Here is a 25,018-nt window from a genome sequence, read left to right as displayed (position 1 = left end):
GAGAGGGCTACGGGGATGGGATCTCCAGCGGCCACGCGGGTCCCCCCACCCACAGAGGGACCTGCAAACCTCTCGCAAAAGGTCCATCGCGCTGCAGACACGGAGCCCAGCCCGGACCTGCGGCGGCGGCCACAGCTCCGAGAGGCACAGATCTGAGAGGGCTCCAGAGGCGGGATCTTCAGCGGCAGCACGGGGCCCCCCCACCAACAGGTGACTGACGGGGGCAGGTGAGAGATTCTCTTTGGCGGGTTGAGAGGGGAGTGGAGTGCCCCCAAGGCTCGGGCCCCCCCCCGGGAGGTGGAGGCTGAGAGGCGGCTGCGGACGGGAGCTCCCCAAACGGGCAGGAGCCTGGATCCATTGTGGAAGGTCTGTGCATAAACCCCCAGAGGGAACTATGCCTGAGAGGTGGCCCTGCCCCTGACCACCTGAACTTAATTCTCACACTGAAAAGCAGCCCTGCCCCCGCCAAAAATCCTAAGGCGGGAAGCAGCATTTGAATCTCAGTCCCCAAACGCTGGCTGGGAGGACCAGGAAGCGAGGTGGGTGTGAGGAGAACATTCAGAGGTCAGGCCACTGGTTGGAGAAAATGCCAAGAAAAGGGAAAAGAAATAAAACTATTCAAGAATACTTTACCGGAGAAAAGACACTTCCTCCCTTCCTTTCTGATGGGGAGGAACAATGCTTGCCATCAGGCAAAGACACAGAAATCGAGGATTCTGTGTCCCAGCCCACCCAATGGGCTCGGGCCATGGAAGAGCTCAAGAGGAATTTTGAAAATCAAGTTAGAGAGGTGGAGGAAAGACTGGGAAGGGAAATGAGAGCGATGAGGGAGAAGCATGAAAAGCAGATCAGCTCCCTGCTAAAGGAGAACCAAAAAAATCTTGAAGAAATTGGCACCTTGAGAACTAGCCTAACTCAGCTGGCAAGGGAGGTGCAAGGGGCCAATGAGGAGAAGAATGCTTTCAAAAGCAGAATTAACCAAATGGAAAAGGAGATTCAAAAGCTCACTGAAGAAAGTAGATCTTTCAAATCTGGAATGGTACGGATGGACGCTAAGGACTTTTCAAGAAAGACAGATATCTCAGAACATACCGCGCAGATTCGAAAAATGGAAGATAATGTGAAATATCTTATTGGAAAAACAACTGACCTGGAAAATAGAATCAGGAGAGACAATGTAAAAATTCTGGGACTACCTGAAAACCATGATCAAAAGAAGAACCTAGACATCATCTTCCATGAAATTATCAAGGAAAACTGCCCTGAGATTCTAGAACCAGAAGGCAAAATAAATATTCAAGGAATCCGCAGAACACCGCATGAAAGAGATCCAAAAAGAGAAACTCCTAGGAGCATTGTGGCCAAATTCCAGAACTCCCAGGTGAAAGAGAAAATATTGCAAGCAGCTAGAAAGAAACAATTCAAGTATTGTGGAAATACAATCAGGATAGCAGAAGATCTGGCACCCTCTACATTGAGGGATAGAAGGGAATGGAATAGGATATTCCAGAAGTCAAAAGAACTAGGACTGAAGCCAAGAATCACCTACCCAGCAAAACTGAGTATAATACTTCAGGAGAAAAAATGGTCTTTCAATGAAATAGAGGACTTTCAAATTTTCCTGATGAAAAGACCAGAGCTGGAAAGAAAATTTGACTTTCTAACACAAGAATGAAGAGAACCATGAAAAGTTGAACAGCAAAGAGAAGTCATAAGGGACTTACTAAAGTTGAACTGTTTACATTCCTACATGGAAAGACAATATTTGTAACTCTTGAAACTTTTCAGTATCTGGGTACTGGGTGGGAGTACATACACACACATGCACACACGCACACATACATAGAGACAGAGTGCACAGAGTGAATTGAAGAGGATGGGATCATATCTTAAAAAAAAAAAATGAAATCAAGCAGCGAGAGAGAAATATTGGGAGGACAAAGGGAGAAGTTGAATGGGGCAAATTATCTCTCATAAAAGAGGCAAGCAAAAGACTTATTAGTGGAGGGATAAAGAGGGGAGGCAAGAGAAAAACATGAGTTCTACTCTCATCACATTCCAGGAAAGGAAAGAATAAAATGCACACTCATTTTGATAGGAAAACCTATCTCATAATACAGGAGAGTGGGGGACAAGGGCACAAGCAGGGTTGGGGGGAGGATGGAGGGGAGGGCATGGGGAGGAGAATGCAATACGAGGTCGACACTCATGGGGAGGGAAAGGACCATAAGAAAATAGAAGTAAAGGGGGACAGGATAGGATGGAGGGAAATATAATTAGTCCTATACAACACAACTAGTATGGAAATCATTTGCAAAACTAAACAGATATGGCCTATATTGAATTGCCTGTCTTTCAAGGGGAAGGGGTGGAAAGGGAGGGAGCTAAGGAGGTTAGAACTCAAAGTGTTAGGACCAAATGTAATGTTCTTACCACTGGGTAACAAGAAATACAGGTTAAGGGGTCAAGAAAGCTATCTGGTCCTACAAGACAAAAGAGAAGACGGAGACAAGGGCAGGGAGGGAGGATAGAGGAGAGAGCAGAGAGGTCACAAGGGCAATTAGAAAGCTCGGGTTTGGGGGGGGGGAGGTGATAAAAGGGGAGAAAATTTGTAACCCAAAATTGTGTGAAAATAAATGTAAAAAATTAATAAAAAAAAAACAAACAAATAAATGAAAGAAATACATTTAAAAAAAATAAAAAAAATTAATGCTTGATTTTGGTTTTAGATAGATGCTACTTATCATTTTAAGGAATGTACCCTTTATTCCTATGCTCTCTATTGTTTTTAATAGGAACGGGTGCTGTATTTTGTCAAAAACATTTTCGGCACATACTGAAATAATTCTGTTGCTTTCGGTATTGATATGATTAATTAAATTGATAGTTTTCCTGATATTGAACCAATCCCATATTCATTGTATATATTCCTGATTGTAGTATGTAATTTATGTGATATATTTCAGTAATTGCCTTGTTAGTATTTTGTTCAAAAATTTGCATCAATATTCATTAGGGAAATTGGTCTATAATTTCCTTTCTGTGTTTTGTCTCTTCTTTGTTTAGGCTTACATATCTTATTGTGTTTATTTTTCCTCCCCATAAAACCAGCTCCGAGTGTTATTTATCAGCTCAATGGCTGTTTTTTTACTTCAGTTTTATTAATCTTACCTTTGATTTTTAGAAATTTCAATTTGGTACTCAATTGGGGATTTTTAATTTATTCTTTTCTTAGGTTTTTCTTTTCTTTTCTTTTAGCTGTATGCCCAACCTATTGATCTTCTCTTTCTTTATTTTGCTGATATAAGAATTTAGAGAAATAAATTTTCCCCTAATTTCTGCTTTGCTGCATCCCATAAATTTGGGGATGGTTTTTCATTTTTGTCACTCTCTTTAATGTAATTATTGATTGTTTTTATGATTTGTTCTTTGACCTGTTTATTCTTTAGTATTAGATTGTAGAGTATCCAGTGAATTTTTAACCTATCTTTCCACTGTCCTTTGTTGAATGTAATTTTTTTTGCAATGTAATCCGAAAAGAATGTATTTAATATTTCTGCCTTATTACATTTAATTTTGAAGTTTTCATGCCCTGATACATGATCAGTTTTTGTGTAGATGCCATGTGCTGCTGAGAAAAAGTTATACTCTTTCTGTTCCCATTCACTTTTCTCAAAAGGATTACCATATCTAACTTTTCTAATGATCCATTCACCTGCTTAGTTTCTTTCCTGTTTATTGCTTTATTTAGGTTTATTAAGTTCTGAGAAGGAAGAATTAAGGTCCCTCACTAATATAGTTTTGCTCTCTACTTCTTCTTGTAACTCACATAACTTCTACTTTAATAATTTGGATGCTATACAACTTTGCTAATACATATTTATTATTGATATTATCATTTTAATGATTTAGTATTGATATCGTTGTCTATGGTATCTTTTTAGAAAGATGTAGTTTACTTCCTTATCTCTTTTAATTAAGTCTATTTTTATTTTTCCTTTATCTGAGGTCAGGATTGCTACCCTTGCTTTAATTACTTCAATTGTAGCATAATTATTATTATATAATTATTATAAAGATTATGATCTATCCCCTTACCTTTTCTCTGTATGTGTCTCTCTGCTTCAAGTGTGTTGCTTATAAATAACATATTGTAGGATTCTTATTTTTGATCCACTTTACTATCTGTTTCTGTTTTATGGGAGAGTTCATCCAATTCCCATTCATAGTTATGATTACTAACTTTATATTCATCCTGTTTTTTTCCTTTCATTTGTTCCCTCTCTCCTTTCACCTTTTCCCTCCTCAACAGTGTTTCTATCTACCAACCCCCAACCTCTGGTCTTCTTCTCTTCTGTCAGCACCCTACCCCTTTATTTAATCTTCTCCTCTCCTACTTCCCCTCCTTTCAGGTGAGATAGATTTCTATGTTTAACTGGTTATGTATACTATCCCCTCTTTGAGCAAATACTGATGAGAGTTAGGTTGAAAGTGATGTCAGTTGCCCACCTTTCCATCTTTTTCTCCACTGTAACAGGTTTCTAGTGTCTCCTTCATTTAGTGTCTCCTCATAATTTATCCCAATCTACATTTCCCTACCCTCTGCACCTGGTGTACTCCTCTTTTTCCTTAATTATTTTTATGTCATTACCTCAAATTCACCTTATACCTGTACCTTCTGTCTATTCCTTCTAGCTGTACAATCAGTAATATAATTTTTAAGAATTATATGCATTATCTTCCCATGTAGAGATACAAACAGTTCAGTTCAATTGAATTACCTATGTTTTCTTTTCCCTTTTCCCCTTTACCAGCTCCTCTTGAATCTTGGTATTGGAGATCAGAATTTGTGTTCAGTTCTGGTCTTCTCCTTATGAAAACTTAAAATCTTTCTATTTCATTGAATGACCAGTTTTTTTTTTTCCCTTGAAGTATTCCCTTGAAGCTTAATTTCCCCAGTTAGGTGATTCTTGGTTGTATTCCCCACATCTTTGTATCCTGGAGTTTCCTATCCCATGACTTCTGATTCTTTAATTTTGAAGCTGATAAGTCCTGTGTAATTTTGATTGTGGCTCCCCAATATTTGAATTGTTTCTCTCTGGCCACTTGCAGTATTTATTTTCTTGACCTGATAGTTCTGAAATTTGTCTATAATGTTACTTGGAGCTTTTATTCTAGGATCTCTTTCCTGAGGTGGTGGGTGAATTCTTTCAATGATTATTTTGGTCTCTGGTTCCAGGATATCAAGGCAGTTCTCCTTAATAATTTCTTGAAAGATGCTGTTCAAGGTCCTCCTTTTGGTTATGGCTTTCAGGTAGTTCAGTGTTTCTGACATTGTCTCTCCTGCGTCTATGTTCCTAGTCAATTGTTTTTTCAATGAGGCATTTTACATTTTCTTCTAATTTTTCATCCTTTTGAATTTGTTTGATTGATTCATGATGTCTTCTACAGTCGTTAGCTTCTACTTGCTCAATTATAATTTTTAAGGATTTGTTTTCCTCAATTAGCTTTTTTACTTCCTTTTCCATTTGGCCAGTTGTACTTTTAAAGGAGTTGTTTTTTTCAGTGGATTTTTGTATCTCCTTTTCCAGCCTGCCAACACTATTTCTTAAGCACTTGTTTTCTTTTAACAAGCTGTTGACTCTTCTTTTCCAGGAATCTAGATTGTGGAATAAAGAGTCAAGCACCATAACAATCCCATATTCTCCTCCACACAACCATACACAATACCTCAAAACAAGTTATAGAAGAGGAGAACCAGCAAAAAGACAAAGTGAAATAATTTTTTAGTGCAAGGAACTTAGAAGATGAGCAGGAAAGGTCTGTCTGACTTGGATAAAAGGGGAACACAGTCTAGGACATAAAGTATCCCAGCAAGTCAACTGTAAGACTCACCTCAGTAAATCAGCAGGATATCCAGAGGTTCATTATGGTAGAGCAGGCAAATTCCAATACCAGGACCCACCATGTACCTGATCATAGCGAGGGGACTGAATAGCTTCCAGTTCTCAGAAGGGCTACATGTTTTAGGACAGCTTAAGACACTAACTAACACTAACACTTTAAAATCTAAGACTGTGTTCACATCTCAGTTCTACTATTCAACCTTCTCTTCATCTCAGTTTCTTCATCTATGAACTGAGAGAATTGGAAGATGTAATATCTATAGTAACTCCTTCTGTGGGCTTAGTACAGTTGCTGTCACATAGTAAACACCTAATGCTTTTCCATTCATTATTTTTTATTCATTAATTAATCAAATATTCATTCATTCATTCATTCATTTTTCTATCTGGAAGTCCTATGATCTTATGGCACAGCCTCATTAAATACAGAATGATTGAGTGACATAAAGTACTACTTCTTAACCTTTATCTAGCTAAGAGATATTGTCAAAAGCAGATAGTACATGGGTCAGGACTCTTCACCTGGGCTTTTGAGTCCTTAAACTACCCTTTCCTCCAAGTATATCCAGCTTGCTCTGATTTTAGCAACCAGAAATTCCTTTAAAGGCAAATGGAATGTTAGGGACAAGAGGGAGAATGGATGCTCACTATCATGTTGAATCTACTGCCTCCCTGATTTCCATTACTCACCATTCCCCCCCACACACACACCTTACTTATTTTCTAACTGAATTATGCATGTAAGCTTTGTCAATTTAACCTTATTGCAAGTTGCATGAAGTCAGGGATTGTAATAGTAAGGACTCCAACATACACTGGGGTCGTGCTATCACAGGTTGTTTATTTGCTTCTCTGAAAAGAAATGCAACTTTGGAGGGGTTAATAATCACTTTAATCGAATACAGGTATCAGAGAAAATCAAAATTTCAGAGAACTCAAAAATCAACAAGCAGACAGTGCTTCCAAACTGCCTGACCCTTAATATACATTTTTACCAGGGAGGGAAGCACCAACATCTGGGTTTTCAAAGCTGAGGGGCTGCTTAACGGCTTTCCAGAGTCTCATCTGGCACACAAATCTTCTTGCAAAAATGAAGTCCCAAAGTTAAACCTCATCCTTACAGTCTTTATTTATTTATTTATTTATTCATTCATTCATTTATTTATTTATTTATTTATTCATTCATTCATTCATTTATTTATTTATTTATTTATTCATTCATTCATTCATTCATTCATTCATTTATTTATTGTTTGTTTGTTTTTGTTTCTTTTTTAATTAATTCACTTAAATTTTAACATTCATTTTCACGAAATTTTGGGTTCCAAATTTTCTCTGCATTTCTCCCCTCCCCACCCCAACACACCAAGCATTCTAATTACCCCTATTACCAATCTTCCCTCTCTTCTATCATCCCTCCCTTCCCTTGTCCCCATCTATTCTTTTGTCCTGTAGGTCCAGATAACTTTCTATACTCCATTACCTGTATTACTTATTTCCTAGTAGCAAGAACAGTATTCAACAGTTGTTCTTAAAACTTTGAGATTCAACTTCTCTTCATCCCTCCCTCCCCACCCATTCCCTTTGGGAAGGCAAGCAATTCAATATAGGCCATATCTGTGTAGTTTTGCAAATGACTTCCATAATAGTCATGTTGTGTAAGACTAACTATATTTCCCTCCATCCTACCCTGCCCCCCATTGCTTCTATTCTCTCTTTTGATCCTGTCCCTCCCCAAGAGTGTTGACTTCAAATTGCTCCCTCCTCCCATTGCCCTCCCTTCCATCATCCCCCCCCACCCTGCTTATCTCCTTCTCCCCCACTTTCCTGTATTGTAAGATAGGTTTTCATACCAAAATGAGTGTGCATTTTATTCCTTCCTTTAGTCAAATGTGATGAGTGAACTTCATATTTTTCTCTCACCTCCCCTCTTTTTCCCTCCACTAAAAAGTCTTTTGTTTGCCTCTTTTATGAGAGATAATTTGCCCCATTCCATTTCTCCCTTTCTCCTCCCAATATATTTCCCTCTCACCACTTGATTTCATTTTTTAAGATATGATCCCATCCTATTCAATTCACTCTGTGCTGTCTCTCTGTGTGTGTGCATGTGTGTGTGTGTGCGTGCATGTGTGTGTGTGTGTAATCCCACCAACTACCCAGATACTGAAAAGTTTCAAGAGTTATAAATATTGTCTTTCCATGTAGGAATGTAAACAGTTCAACTTTAGTAAGTCCCTTATGATTTCTCTTTGCTGTTTACCTTTTCATGCTTCTCTTCATTCTTGTGTTTGAAAGTCAAATTCTCTTTTCAGCTCTGGTCTTTTCATTAAGAATGCTTGAAAGTCCTCTATTTCACTGAAGGACCATTTTTTCCCCTGAAGTATTATACTCAGTTTTGCTGGGTAGGTGACTCTTGATTTTAGTCCTAGTTCCTTTGACTTCTGGAATATCATATTTCACCCCCTTCAATCACTTCATGTAGAAGCTGCTAGATCTTGTGTTATCCTGATTGTATTTCCACAATACTTGAATTGTTTCTTTCTAGCTGCTTGAAGTATTTTTTCCTTGACCAGGGAACTCTGGAATTTGGCACAGTGTTCCTAGGAGTTTCTCTTTTTGGATCTCTTTCAGGCAGTGATTGGTGGATTTCTTGAATATTTATTTTGCCCTCTGGTTCTAGAATCTCAGGGCAGTTTTCCTTGATGATTTCATGAAAGATGATGTCTAGGCTCTTTTTTTGATCATGGCTTTCAGGTAGGCCCATAATTTTTAAATTGTCTCTCCTGGATCTATTTTCCAGGTCAGTTGTTTTTCCAGTGAGATATTTCACATAATCTTCCATTTTTTCATTCTTTTGGTTTTGTTTTGTGATTTCTTGGTTTCTCATAAAGTCATTAGCCTCCATCTGTTCCATTCCAATTTTTAAAGAACTATTTTCATCAGTGAGCTTTTGAACCTCCTTTTCCATTTGGCTAATTCTGCTTTTTAAAGCATTCTTCTCCTCACTGGCTTTTTCAACTTCTTTTGCCAATTGAGTTAGCCTATTTTTCAAGGTGTCATTTTCTTCAGCATTTTTTTTTGGAGGGGTCTCCTTTAACAGGGTGTTGACCTGCTTTTCATGCTTTTCTTGCATCTCTCTCATTTTTCTTCTCAGTTTTTCCTCCACCTCTCTTACTTGATTTTCAAAATTCTTTTTGAGCTCTTCCATGGCCTGAGCCCATGGAATATTTATTCTGGATGTTTGGGATACAGAAGCCTTGACGTTTATGTCTTTCCCTGATGGGTAAGCATTGTTCTTCCTCATCAAAAAGGATGGGAGGAGATACTGTTCACCAAGAAAGTAACCTTCTATGGTCTTATTTTTTTTCCCTTTTCTTGGCATTTTCCCAGCCAGTGACTTGAGTTCTGAGTTTCCTTTCCACACCCACCTTGCCTCCAGATCCACCCAGCTAGCGCTTAGAGGCTGAGATTCAAATGCTGTTTCCCAGCCTCAGGGCTTTCAGTGGGGGCGGGGCTGCTATTCAGTGTAAGATTAAGTTCAGGTGCTCAGGTGGGGGCAGGGCTGCCACAAATGGCTCAGTTCCCTCAGGGGGTTTATTCAGAGACCTTCAACAATGGATCTGAGCTCCTGCCTGCTTTGGGAGCCCTTGTCTGCTCCTGCCTCTGCTGCTGCCTCCAGAGGGGGCCTAAAGTATGGGGACACCCTGCTCCCCTCTTGGCAAGCTGAAAAGACTCTCTCGCTGCCCTTTGGCTCCTGTGGGTGGAGGGAACTGCATAGCTGCTGGAGATTCTGTCCCTAAACCCTGCTTAGATCTTCTTCCTCCCCCCCCAACCCCCCACCCCCCAGTGCTGCACGGCCAAGGCAAGGCTGGGCTCTGCTCCGGGTCCGGTGTGTGATGGACCTTTTGAGTTGGTTTTTCAGGTCTCTCTAGAACAGAAATCTCCTCCACTCTGTTGTTCTGTGGCTTCTGCTGCTCTAGAATTTGTTGGGAGTTGTTCTTTACAGTATTTTATGGGCTGTGGGTTCGGAGGTAGCATGTGTGTATCTTTCTACTCCGCCATCTTGGCTCCTCCCCCTTACAGTCTTTATGCACTTTTTAGAGTCAGAGACCATCACATCCCTTGAGAATCAGTGCCTCATTAACAAAAAGTATGGAAGTTCTTATAGATCTTCCCAGGCCCAACAAAGGGTGGGAAAGATCCCTCTTAATCACATTATTCAGAGGCATTATACTTCTTGGTATAAACAAAAACAGGAAAAGATCTTACTTTGCTTGTCCTCACAGGGACAAGATCAAATATGGTTGTATGCCCCTGATGATTATGGTAGTGAGGGCATGCAATATTCTGTGGTGAGAATAACACTGAATTTGGAGCCAGAAGACCTATTTAAATCTCAGTTCTTCAAGTCACTGAATTAATTGGCTCTTATTTGTGTTTTTTTTTAACCTGAAAAATAAAAGGGGAAGAGTAGGTAGGTAGGTTATCATAGAGTTCCTTTTAATTCTAAGTTTTGTGAATTCCTGTGAATATCATGACTGGAGCTTTTATGCCAGTCTTTTCAGTAGAGATAAAGTACTGAAGAGGTAAATCTGTCTATTAAGGAGCCCACTTTGATGGTTCAATTGGATAGAAAAGGCCGTATAGTTCAATGGAAAGAGCACTGGGTTCTGGGTTCAAATCCTGGCTTGGACACTTGACGATTGTTCAACAATGGGTAAATCATTGACATCTCTAGAACTCAATTTCTTCTTCTGTAGAGTGAGATCGTTGGAGTAAATGGTCTCTGAGGTTCATTCTAGTTCTGAATCTATGATCGCATGGATCCTTGATCCTACTAGCATTGGCATATCCTCCAAATATTCAAAATACAATTCATCTATGCTATATTCCATTTAACTCTTATACATGTCATCCTATAAATCCTCTACAGGGGACCCTCCCAATATGCAGGTAATCAGACTCTCTATATCCACCAACATTACATAATATCAGAAAATTTTTTGTATTTTTTAAAATAATATAGAAACATGAATTCATATTCTTATTATCATTGACTAGCAATAAATAACTTAATTGACTCTGTCATATTGAGCACCTTTACACCATAGAAGATTTTATGGAGATTGCACTAGATTATTTAGGAAGAATCTACCTGTATCCTAGACAGAAAAAAAATTAGGAGAGTAGATACTATTTCTTTACATGTTCTTTTATCTATAGCCAGAACATTACATATCTAAGTAATATTCAGCTCCCAAAGAGAAGAGATTGTTTATATCATCCTTTGAAAAGTAATGTGTTGGTTAGAGAACCAGATGTCATTGACATATAGGAGGCTTCCTGGGTAGATGCCCACCCACAGATTCCCAATTAGAGAAATCTACAATTAGCGTGACAGAGGGGAGAAGGTTCTCATATACATTTTAAACATTTTGGCTATATTGCTTATTTTTCATGATATATTCATCTAAAGTTTTAAAAATCTAATTATTCACTCAAATTTAAAGCAAATTAACAGTAGCAGGTGGCATGGTGTAGGAAAAAAGAGTACTGGATTTGAAGTCAGAAGACCTATTACTTACTAACTCAGGACTCTGCCAAGTCACTTCATGGACTCCAATTTCATTTCTAGCTCTAAATTCTGTGACCTTCCTTTCACTCTCCTCCCCCCAAAAAGGAAAAGAAAATAGACAAAGAATTTAATCTCATTGCCAAAATCAGCTATGATTTATTGTGCTTTAAATAAAATCAGTCACTTTCAGAGCACTCGTGTAGAAAATGCTAGGGAGATGAGCATAGAGGTGCAAAAGTCAGTTGATAATTAGAAATGATACTGCCTATGGCCTTACTAATTCTAATATTACTGGGACCCCAGAAGTCTTTGCGGGTTTGCAGCTGCTGATGACAATTCTTCTCCCCTCCCTCCCCCTCTTTAAAAAACTGATTTTTAACAATGAGACAAGTGATTGCACTGTGGCAGGGGACAAAAGCTGCTTTCAGAAAGGACTGCCTGCTTGCATAGGATTGGGAAATCCAAGCTCCCCAATAGGAAACAATGGGCCTTTTTTTTTTTTACCAAAACACATGGCCTCAAACTGGTAGTAAACACTATCCCCCAAATTATCTTGGTCAAATGTCTTACAAAACCTGCCATTAGGGAAACAACACCACAGTTCCTTGTGTAATGGTTTTATTAGGACAAACTTACTGGAAGTTCATTGACATCATAAATGTATCAAATGTCAGACCTACAAGTGAATTTAGAAGAAAGAATGTGTAATCTAAGATAGAGTTTAGAGGCCATCTTCTCTAACATTCCTCACCTCCTTTGAGATGGGATGATATGAAGCTCATAGAGAGAGGAAATGATTTTCAAAGAAAAAATTAGTGGATGCTATACTACTCACAGAAGGCAGTTAGATGGCTCAATGAATAGAGCACTGGGCCTGGCATCATAAGAGACTAAGTTCAAATCGGGTCTCAGACATTTATTAGCTATGTGACTCTGGATAAATCACTTAATCCTGTTTGCCTTAATCCACTAGAGAAGCAAATGGCAAAACATTCCACTGTCTTTGACCAGAAAACCCCATGGACATTATGGCCCACAGGTTTGGACAAGATTGAATAACAAATACTACTCACATTGATGTCTCCTTCTCATACCATATATTACTTCTATGTCTCATACCAGATATTAGAAGACAGTTGGGCAAATTGCACAGAGTATCTTACCTGGAGTGAGGAAGACCAGAGTTCAAATCCTACCACAGTAACTTCCAACTTGAATGACCTTGGAGATGTCTCAGTTGGTTATTTCATTGTTGTTCAGTCATTTTTAGTCACTCCAGACTCTCAGTGAAGCCATTTAGATTTTTCTTGGCAAAGATATTGGAGTGGTTTTCCATTTCCTTCTTCAGGTCATTTTACAAATGAGGAAACTGAGGCAAACAGGGTTAAGTGACTTGCCCAGAGTCACACAGTAAGCATCTGAGTCCAGATTTGAACACAGGATGAAGAATCTTCCTGACTTCAGGCCTTGTTCTCTATCCATTTTGCCATGTAGTCTCAATTTACGCATTCATAAAATGAGAATAAGGCAAATAGTTATTGTGAAAATTAAATGAGATAAATTATGTAAGGTTCTATAAGTAAGAGTCATAACCCCATTCAGAATTCAAATCCTAAGGTCCAGAGGGGCTAAAACAGAGGCACTGAAATGTAAAGAGAAAGCTTTCATTTGCAGCACAATTATTTCCACTTAAAAAGGATAAATAGATAATTACATAAAAAGTAGACCAGAGATAATGAGCTTGTTTCTGGTCACACACTGAATTCATGCCTTTCCCTCTAGCCATTACTTTAACTAGGATGCCCTCAAGAGTGAAGGAGGTAGAACTGAATGAATTAGACCTGTGAAGCCTAAAGCAGCTAGGTAGCCTAGTGAATAGACCAACTGGCCTGGAATCATAAAGACCAGAATTTAAATCTGACCTCAGATGCTTACTAGCTGTGTGGTCCTAGGCAAGTCACTTAATCACTGCTTGCATAAAGCTGGAGAACGAAATGGTAAATCTCCCTAGATCTTTGCTAAGAAAACCCCATACGCAGTTGGTGCAGAGGTTCCCAAAGTATGGGACTAGACTGAACAACAACATGCCGAGTGCTAAGGGAAGGGAGCTTTTGTGAAATCTAAACCCTTTCTCTCTCCCACTTTCATCAGGAAGTCAAAGTCAAAGGAAAGATCCTAAGCTAAGGCTAGTTTCCTGAGTTGACAAACCATCTTAGCACTTCAGCTGAAAAGAGTGTAGCAGAATCATTTAGTCAAGTCAGTGGTTGAAAGTAATAACAAAACAAAACAAACAAACAAAAACAACAATGAACAGAACAATACTCCACCAAAATAAAAACAAATAAACAAAAACTTGCACTTACTTATCAGAGTGAGCCCAGAGAATCCAGCAGATTGACCTGTCCAGTAGAGGAGCCTCACCTTGAGGTAGGCCCGGCAATCAAGCAAACTGTTTGGCCCAACCTGACCACAACACCTCAGTGGCAGAGAATGGCCTTCCGGGCTCTGGCCCTGAGCCCTTGTCCAACCACAAGGTTGTGTTTGTCCTTCATTCTCGAAGAGGACCATGACATCAAGGTGAAGACGTGACTTGCAGATGACTTTGATTTAAGTGAGGGAGGGCTGTGCAAGGTCACCAACCTCACTCTCTTCTCCTGAGCCATCTGGGTCCAGTGAACTGATATTCATCAGGATGACTGGAGATGGCCCAGGATGCAATATGAGATGCTGGCCCTTTCAGGCTAAGGTCTTATCACATTCTTACTTTTAGTGAGATATATCCTTTTAATGAATGGGCTTCTTTCTCCTCCTCCTCCTCCTCTTTCACCTCTTAATCCTCCTCCACCAGTGTTCCACCTAGGAACAGGTAGTCTCCATGCCCAAATGCTGCCTTTTTTCCTCTGGGTTTACTAGCTACAGTTCTTGCTCAAAGATCAAGCCTCAAACTCAATTCACTCTGGAGATCATAGACTGGACAAGTCCCCACCCACCTAGCACATAGGGGATTTAAATACTAAATAATAATTGTTTCTCTTTTACTCAGGTACCCTGAGGGTCATCTCTTTCCAGTTTGATTTTTTCTTCCTTTTTTTTTCTTTTGGATTAAAGGGGCCATCCCTTGAGGAACTACTTGAAGAAGCCTATTCAGTGAATGCATATTTCTCACTCAAAGTGAGAATGTTATAAGACCTTAGCCTGAAAGTACCAGGGTCTCACATTACATCCTGGGCCATCTCCAGCCACCCTGATGAATATCAGACCACTGGACCCAGATGGTTCAGGAGAAGAAAGTGAGGTTGATGATCTTGCACAGCCCTCCCTCACTCAAATCAAAGTCAACTGCAAGTCAAGTTATCATCTTGATGTCATAGTCCTCTTCAGAATGAAGGACAAACACGACAACAACAACATATTTAAATATTAGCTAAGATTATTTCAAAGTATGACCATGAAGAGCATTGTCTTGGTAACCTGGGTTTCAGTCAAGATTTCTGATTTTCCATATTTGTCTTCTAAAAAGAGCAAGAAATTTAGAGTTAGAGGAGATTTGGATTCAGATCTCAGTTAATTTCTTTTCTACTTGTTTGACCTAGGACAAGTGACCTTATCTCTCTAAGCCTTCCTAACCTCATTTCTAAAAATTAAATGACTGAATCACTTCCAAGTTCCTTTTAGATCAACATCTATGGCAAATAATTTTTTTTTTATTTTTAAACAATATTTTAATTTCACTAGTTACATTTTAAAACAATTTTAAACCTTTTAAAAAAAGTTTTGAGTTCTAAATTCTATCACCTTCATCACTTTCCCCCACCACCAGAAGACAGTGAACAATTCAACATAGGCTATACATGTGTTAAAAAATTCTTAGTTCATGACAGGTTTTTTTTTTAAATTTGATAAATATGTTTCAGTAGACTTGATTTTCTTTGAAATGTTATGTATTTTGTTTTAAATGTCTAAAATCCTTACTCTGAAAAAGGGTCCATAGATTTTTACCAGACTGCCTAAGGGATCTATAAGACATGGTGAATGATTCCCTCAACTACTCTTTCCTCAACTGCTGTTCCCTCAATCTGGCCTGCTAGACTAGGCAAGGATTCACCGTGGATTCAATGGAGTGTTTTTTACCTCCTTTTCTTTTCCCCCTAAGTATCCTCAGTTTTGAAAGAAGTAATTTTGTGTCTCTTGCTATGAAAATCCATGCTATTTAAACAAATATGTAGGTGCATTTACAGGAATGATGATGTGCCCCACTGGATAGATATTAAAACCTAAAGTATTCTACCAGAGAGGATGAACAGCCTTCTGTTGTTATCATTGTTTGGCAAAACTCTCCAGCTTCTCATTGTTCAAAATAGTACCTTTTCTATGCTGTTGGTTGAACAGATTAACATTTTCTTCTTTATGCCTAATGAATTTTTATTCTGAAATTTTCATTTGAAAATCATTTTCCTGGACCTCTCTCAATGTTCTGCATCTTCCCTTCTTGACTCTGCAGTTCCACGTTCTGGGTTATTCATCTTGGTGTCAAAGAATCATAAAGTCTGAGTTAAGATGGAGGTCATCTTATTTAACCTCCCATTCTGTGCAGAAATCTCTGCAGTGTCTCCGGTGACATCATTACTTCACTGCTTTGAGGCATCACATTCCTTTTAAGGAAAGCTTTTCTAAAATATTTTTTCTTTACTGAGTCAAAATCATGATTGGAAAATATTTCTTTAATGCCTTCTTTACATCAGGCACCAAGAAAAAAGAGTTGTAAGCAAAATCTTGACCCCCTTGGGGCTTCATTTTACAAGATCTGTTACTAGAACCTGATTCTTCTAACTTCTGACCCATAGTTAACTTTTCAGATCTTCAGCTTATTAATCTGGAAAATGGGTAGAATAAAATTTGTTCTATAAGTCTCAAAAGACTGTTATGCTTCAGGGCATGTTTGTATACCTTGGAGTGTTAGGCAGAAATTATAGTTAATATTATTATATTTTCCCATAGGACATCATTATTTTTTCCAAGGTTATTTCATAACTGTGTCATTTGCTCTAACTAACTATCTATTCAAAGCTGGCTAAACAACAGAGCTGGGATGAGCTATTAGTGTGCCCTAGGTAATGTTTGAAAATAATATCCCGTAGGAATTTCTTAGAGGTATTCAGCCTTCACCTTAACATGGGGAATCTGAGTCATCATATACAAATCCTCTATGAGTAATCAATTCATGGGCAGTGGAATTTTGGGCCCTAAAAGCATATATGTTATGCTTTTTTAATAAGTAATATTAAAATGACCTCATTGTGACCCCCTCACACGTTTATGTAGGACCACAAGCAGATGTTTAGCTTGTCTAACATAAGAGATCAATGAATTTGGACTTAGACACTATTAATTGAAATCTTGACAATTTGTGACCTCAGTCAATTCTGTCACTCTCTCTGTGTCTCAGTTCCCTATATCTGTAAAATAACTGGGTTGAGGTAGATAATTCCCAAAATCCCTTTCCAATCTTAAATTTTATTATTCTGCAGTACCTAGTTCTAGATGTTCTGGAAAAGTTGTTTTGAAATACTTTGCATCTATCCTGACCTATTTGTCTCCTTAATAAACTGAACATCAAAATTCAAATTCAATGACATGTAATGGGATAAAGCTAGGATCCCTATGAGCATCTGCAAAATATTTCCCGGCAGAGCCCATTGGTCTTCCGCTCTCTTAGCTAAAGCTTTGCGTTCTCTTTCAAGGCTCTATGAATAACTATTATTTCTGGGACTGCTGAGTGATTGATGGGGTACTTTCCTTTGTACTCCCACTGAGTCTAGGATGAACAACAGGTGCCCCCAGATAAGCTGGACAATAACAACAATAACAAAAGCCCTCATCATATGTTAAATTTACAGGGGGTAACTTTATTGGCATCAACACCTAACACCCATGCATAGAGAACAAAAGAAGAGAGAATCATTTATGCAGGGGGTGGGGAGCAGTGGAATGTGGGTGTGCCTTTGCCCTGCATCCTTAGAGTCTCAATGCATAATTGAAAAGATACTTAAAAAACAAAAAAACAAAAACCACTCACTCTTCACTTAGGAAGAATCCTAACACTTAGCTTGGAAGAAATGGAGCATGAAGTCCTCTGAAAAATTGAATGGTTATAAAGTTCTTTGGTGGTCATTTTTAATGGGTAAACATACCTGTTTGGTAGCCAAGTATCATAAAACCATAAGATAAAGATCAGAAAGGGACATTGGAAATCATTTTGTCTAACTCCCTTCCTTTTTGGAGAGGGAAGAAAATGATGCAATTAACTCTACCATATGCAAAAAACTATGATATGCTTTACACTTTCCAAGTTGTTTTCCACATAATTACCAACTGAGTTATTCAGTAAATATGCTAATATACCATATCTGTGGATCTCAGATCTTCATAAAGATGACAATACAACAAATTCCAATAACAAATAAGAGAATTAACTTCTAAAAATCATTTTTCAACTTGTTTAAAAATAAGAGATCAAGATGCAACCAAAGTCAATGGGAAATTAATAGTAAAGATTTCAGTAGTTTAAAATAATTGAATATTATAACTTCAAAAGAACTGAGGTTCATGGGGAATTCCAAAAGCATACGGAAAAAAGGGGGATTTCTTTTTAACAATGATAAAAAAATAATATCAAAGAAGGGAAGAGTGGGACTCTAAATGGATGAAAAATACTAATGACAATAGAAATCAGTAAATTAATATTTATTGAGTACCTATTATACAAGTTAGGGCTACTTGACTCATGTTTCGCTTCTGTTTTTTTTCCCCCTTGTAAAATGATCTTTGCCATACAAAAGCAAGTTAAATGGGAACATGGTAAAAGAACACCTATCTTCCCTTGTGAATATGTCATCAGGTTCCAAAGAACTATACCTCAGTATATTGAAATTACTTCCAGTTAAGATTTTTGTCAGCAATCTTTTGAAGAGTATGAAGAAAAAGAAAGAACTTAAATGTTTCAAATACAGTCTTGATATTAAAAAACTGAGGCCAGGGAAAGAAAATCTACAAATGACAGGACAGAAGGCTTGGTTTCAATTCTAGCAAAATTCTAGAATGGGAGGAATGGGTTGTGATCATGAAGAAAAAGAAATGGTAATCACTAAGAACAAAAATGGTTTCATTACAAACAATTGAGAAGAGGAGTGAAACCTTCATTGGACCTCATGTCTTCCATTTTTGATGCACCTGGCTTTTGAGTGAAGAGGAAGAGGAAACTCAGTGGACAGCAGAAATTCCTTTTCTTGCTGTACCACCTCCTCCTGCCCAACTTCTAGTCTTCAAAGGGAAAAGTGGTAAAACAAGACCTCCCTTTGGACCATCTGACCATCTGTCCCTATACCCACTAAGTCATGCTGTGCTTGGTTTCTGCTCAATCTCCAGTCTTTTCTGGGAAGAGGAGTGGCATGCTTCACTCAGTAATGAATATTTTTACAGCTGGTCCTATCATTCACAACCCACTGATTCTGAATTCCTGTTGGTCTTCATCCAAACACCATTCTCCTTCTCTCAATACCTGATTTTTAATCCCCATCCTCGTCAACTCTCCCATCTAAAAATTCCAACTGAATCCCACCCACCCCTTCCATGATGCTTTATGGAATGCCTGTTCCATTGGCAACAAAATTCATTCATTCTAAATCTTTTCCTCTCTCACTTCTTTCATCTTCTAGCTATCACTGAAACCTGGCCCTGCCTTGATCACCCAGCCACTTTGGCCACCCTTTCCCAGTACTGATTGGACTTTCATTCATTCCCCTTGTTTCATCAGTTAAAGAGGCAAAGGTAGAATAATTCTTGCTCCCCATTTTCACTTCCAGGATCTCCCCCTACCTCAATCACTTAGTAACTTTTTCTCTTCTGAAGTTCATGCAGTTCATATCTATCATATAATCAAAATCTTGGTAGCTTTACACATTTCCAGTTCACTCTTCTTCCTCTCAATGAGTTTGGTGTTATATCTGATTCACAATTTTTCTCTTTCCCAAGATCTCACCTCGTAATTGAGGTATTCACGATGCATATTGACTCTCCCTAAAATACTCATTTTTTCAATCTATTTATTTGCTATTGCCTACTCCTCCACCCTACCTCAGTCACACACAAATATGGTTATACTCTTGATCACTCATAAATGCATCACATCCAAGTTCAAGAATTCCAAAATCCCTTTATCCAACCATAATATATTGACTTTCTACCTCTCCTTTTGCCTGCCCTTAATAAATCCTACTCTTTATTCTTGCAACAGCCTTCAGTTCTCAAACAATGCCCAGTTCTCTCCACTCATCTCTTCTGTGCTAGTCACTCTCTCCTTGTGCTCATCTTGACCCCTTAGTGAACCAATTAGTTCTGCTCTAACCTCTTCTCTTAAATCAGTAGCCTTAAATAACTTTTTACCATCTGCTGTCTTTACTTTCTGCACATATCCTGCTAAAGGAAGGTGGAGAAGGTCAAGCAACAAATTTATGTTATCCAATCTCAACTTGGGTTTTACTGCTGGTAGGTAAGCTTACAGTACTTCCCTTATCTTTCCACTATCCCACTCTCTACAGTGGCTCTTCAAAACCTTTTCATCCCTTCCTAAACTTCCTGTGGCTGCCCTTCCCCTATCCTCTCAGCTGAAAACCTTACCTTATATTTTACAGAAAAGAAATGAGGAAATTCACTCTGAGCTTTCTCTTCTCCCTTCTTTCTCATCCCTCTACAACTATCTCCTCTTTCACACCCACTTCATATGAAAAAGAAGGCTTATTCCTTGCCAAGTTTGATTCCTCTCTCTGCACAAATGAACCCATTTCATCTCCAGTCCTCCAAAAGATTGTCATCTTTGCTAATCTCACTCTATCATTTATTTTCAATCTACTGGCTTCTTCCCTACTGCGTACAAATATCCTCATACTCCTCATCATCAAAAGTCCTTCATTTGATCCTGCCATCCTCACTAGCTATCACTTGGCTAAACTTGAAAAGATCACCTATAATAAGTACCTCCATTTTCCTCTCATTCTGTTCTTAAGCCCTTACAATCAGACTTCTGATCTTATTATTCTACCAAAATTACTCTCTCTAAAGTTACCAATGATCTCTTAATTGTCATATGCAATGACCTTCTCAGTCTTCATTCTTATCAGCCTCTCTACATCCTTCAACAATGTTATCTACCATCTCCACCTTGCAACTTTTTTCCACTAAGTTTTAGAGGTTCTATTTTCTCCTGATTTCCTACTACCTATATGATCACTTCTTTTCAGTCTTTCTTTATTTGACTGAATCTTCTTCCAGAGGATGTCCTCTAAACATGTGTATTCCTCAGGATCTTGCCCTGCACCCTTTTCTCTTCTCCTTCTATACTATTTCTCTTGGTGATCTCATTAATTCCCATATATTTATCATGCTATGCTAATGATACTAAACCTTCCTGTTGTCCTCTACTCTCGCATTTCCAAATGCTCTTTAGACATCTAGAACTGGATGTCCAGCAGACGTTTCAAACTTAAAATGTCCAAAATTGAACTCATTATTTTTCCCTCTAAACCCTCTCCACATTTATCTTCCCTATTAACATAGAAGGCAATATTTCCTCTGAGTCACTTAGACTTTCAGCTTAAGTATCATCATTAACTCTTCACTATCTCCAATCTCTTGACAAAGAGCTGTCAATTTCACCATTACAACATCTCTTAAATATGCCACCTTCTCTCTTCTGACATTGTCAACAGGATGCAGGCCCTTATCACCTCATGCTTGGACCATTTTAATAACTTCCTAGTAGGTCTTCCTGTCTCAAGTCTCTTTCCATTACATTCTATCTTCCATTCAGCCACCAGTGATTTTCTTAAAGTACAAGACTGACCAAATCACTCTGCATGTCCACCATCACTCACACACACACACAAACACACACACACACACACACACACACACACTAAACTCTAGCAGTTCCCCTGTCTACTCCAGGATCAAATATAAAATCCCATTTAACATTCAAAGTCTTTCATAACCTAGCCCTCTCTGACTTCTCTAGTCCTCTTATATCTGATTCCCTGCCATATCTTCTTTGATCCAATGCCACTGACTTCTTTGCTTTTCCACAAATAAGACATTCCATCCTTCAGTTGCAGGTATTTTCTCTGAGTATGTCCTATATGTTAAATGCTCTCCTTCCTCTTCTCCACCATTTGTCTTCATTGGCTTTAAGTCTCAACTAAAATCCCATATTTTACAGGAAGCATTTTCTAATTCCTCTTTATTCTAGTGCTTTCTCTATGTTAATTATTTCCTACTTACTTTGTATGTGTCTTATTTGTATGTACATGTGTGTATATATACATATACATATGTGTGTGCCTTATTTTTTACTTATTGTCTCCCCCACTAGATTGTGATCTCTTTTCCTCAGTATTTATTTATTTTAGTTTTCAGCATTCATTTATGCAAAATTTTGAGTTACAAATTTTCTCCCCATCTCTTCCCTCCTCCCCACCCCAAGATGGCAGGCATTATGATTATCCCTTCCCCTAGTCTGCCTTCCCCTCTATATCCCCTTCTATTCCCTCCTCTTCCCTTCCCTTCCCTTTCTTGTAGGACAAGATAGAATTCTATACCTCATTGCCCATACATCTTACGTCCCAGTTCCTTGTAAAAACGTTTGTTCTTAAAACTTTGTGTTCCAAATTCTCTCCCTTCTTCCTTTCCCACCCACTGTCATTGAGAAGGTAAGCAATTCAGGATCAGTTGTACATGTGTAGTTATGCAAAATACTTCCATAACAGACATGTTGTGAAAGACTAACTATATTTCCCTCCATTCAGTCCCACTCCCTATTTATTCTATTCTGTCCTTTGACCCTGCCCCTTTTCAAAAGAGTTCACTTCTGACTAACCCCTCCCCCAATCTGTGCTCCCTTCTATCATCGCCTCCTATTGTCCCATTCCTCCTACTTTCCTGTAGGGTAAGACACCCACTTGAGTATGTATGTTATCCCCTCCTCAAGCCAAATCTGATAAGAATAAGGTTCATTCATTCCCTCTCACTTCCCCTCTTGCCCCCTCCATTGTAAAAGCTTTTTCTTGCCTCTTTTATGTAAGATAATTTAACCCTATTCTATCTCTTCCTTTCTCCTTCTCTCAATATATTCCTCTCTCACTCAATTTATTCTTAGGAATCATCCCTCCATATTCAACTCATACTATGTCCTCTGTCTGCCTGTCTTTCTACCTATTTATCTAGCTAGCTAGCTAGCTAGCTAGCTATTCTCTCCAACTACCCTAATAGAGAGAAAGGTCTCATGAGTTACAAATATCATCTTTCCGTAGAGGAATGTAAATAGTTCAACTTTAATAAATCCCTTAGGATTTCTCTTTCCTGTTTATCTTTTCAGACTTCTCTTGATTCTTGTATCTGAAAGTCAGATTTTCTATTTACCTCCTATCTTTTCATCAAGAATTCTTAAAAGTCCTCTATTTCATTGAATTACAATTTTTCCCCCTGAAGCATTATACTCAATTTTGCTGGGTAGGTGATTCTTGGTATTAATCCTAGCTCCTTTGACTTCTAGAATATCATATCCCAAGTCCTCTGCTCCCTTAATATAGAAGCTGCTAGATCTTGTGTTATCCTGTTTGTGCTTTCACAATACTCGAATTGTTTTTTTCTGGGTGCTTGCAATATTTTCTCCTTGACCTGGGCACTCTGGAATTTGGCTACAATATTCCTAAGAGTTTTCTTTTTGGGATGTTTTTCAAGTAGTAGATTCTTTCAATTTCAATTTTACCCTCTGGTTCTAGAATATCAGGGAAAATTTCCTTGATATTTCTTGAAAGATGGTATCTTGGCTCTTTTTTGATCATGGTTTTCAGGGTAGGTCAATAATTTTAAATTATCTCTATTGGATATCTCAATTCTCAGATCAGTTGTTTTTCCAATGAGATATTTCACATTGTATTCTATTTTTTTCAGTCTCTTGATTCTGATTTACAGTTTCTTAATTTCTCATAAAGTCATTCTCTTCCATTTGCTCCATTCAAATTTTTAAGGAATTATTTTCTTCATTGAGTTTTTGTATCTCCTTTTCCATTTGGCCCATTCTTCTTTTGAAGACATTCTTCTCTTCATTGTCTTTTTGAACTTCTTTTGCCATTTGGGTTAGTCAATTTTTAAGGTGTTATTTTCTTCAGTATTTTGGGGGTCTTCTTTACAAAGCTGTTGACTTGTTTTTCATGATTTTCTTGCCTCACTCTCATTTCTCTTCTCAGTTTTTCCTCTACAGTATACTAGCCTTACTTAGCTTCAGGAAGACCAGAAATAAAATCCTGCATCAGATACTTACTAGCTATGAACTCCCCAGTAAGTTATCTAACCTCTTTCAAACTCAGTTTCCTTAATAGTAAAATGGAAATAATCAGGTCAATTTGCCACACACTCTTGTTGGGAAAATGAAATAAGATAATATATAAAGTGCTTTGTAAACCTTAAAGCACTGTATAAATGTGAGCTTCTTATTATTTCATGGAAGAAAACTAAATGACTTGACCACAATCTCACAGATAATGGTTGATAAAAAATGGATTTTAAATGTCGTTCTTCTCAGTTACCATCACAATGGGATGAAAATTTAGGAAGGAATTTGGATGGATAGCAAGTTTATTCCCTCCCCCCCCAAAAGACATTTATTCCAAAATATTTATTATATTATAATACCTTGTATCAACATATGAAAATTTCTCATTTTCCTTTTAATAATTTGGAAAAGACTACATCACTGTTTTATGTTTTTTAGTCTTATAAATCATAATGCTGCTGCTGCTGAATATGGTATTTATATAACATTTTAAGGTTTGCAAAACACCTTATACATGTCCTCATTTGATCCTCACGTAACAATGGCAATAAGACACAAGGAAGCAGATCTTAGCTTAATAAAAAGAAAAGTTTTATAAGAAGTAGAGCTATACTAAATCACTATTGATTAAAGAAATGCAAATGGAAACAACTCTGAGGTAGTGCCTCACACCTATCTGATTAGCTTATATGATAAAAAAAAAAAAAAGGAAAATATTGGATGTTAGAGGGGATGTGGGAAAACTGGGACACTAATGCACTGTTGGTGGAGTTGTGAACTGATTCAACCATTATGGAGATGAATTTGGAGCTATGCTCAAAGGGCTATAAAACTGTGCATTGATTTTGATCTAGTAATATTGCTGCTACGTCTATAACCCAAAGACATCCAAAAAAAGAGAAAAAGACCTATTTGTACAAAACAAAAAATTATAGCTACTCTTTTTGTGGTGGGTAAGAATTGGAAATCAAAGGGATGCCCATTAATTCGTGAGTGGTTAAACAATCTGTGGTATATGATTTTAATTGAATATTATTGTGCTATGAGAAATGACAAGTGGGATGATTTCAGAAAAACCTAGAAAGATGTACATGAACAGATTCATAATGAAATGAACAGAACCAGGAGAACATTGTACATGGTAACAGCAAT

This window comes from Notamacropus eugenii, chromosome 1, assembly GCF_028372415.1.
Source record: "Notamacropus eugenii isolate mMacEug1 chromosome 1, mMacEug1.pri_v2, whole genome shotgun sequence".
NCBI classification, from domain to species: domain Eukaryota; kingdom Metazoa; phylum Chordata; class Mammalia; order Diprotodontia; family Macropodidae; genus Notamacropus; species Notamacropus eugenii.
Note: the sequence above shows the minus strand (reverse complement) of the source record.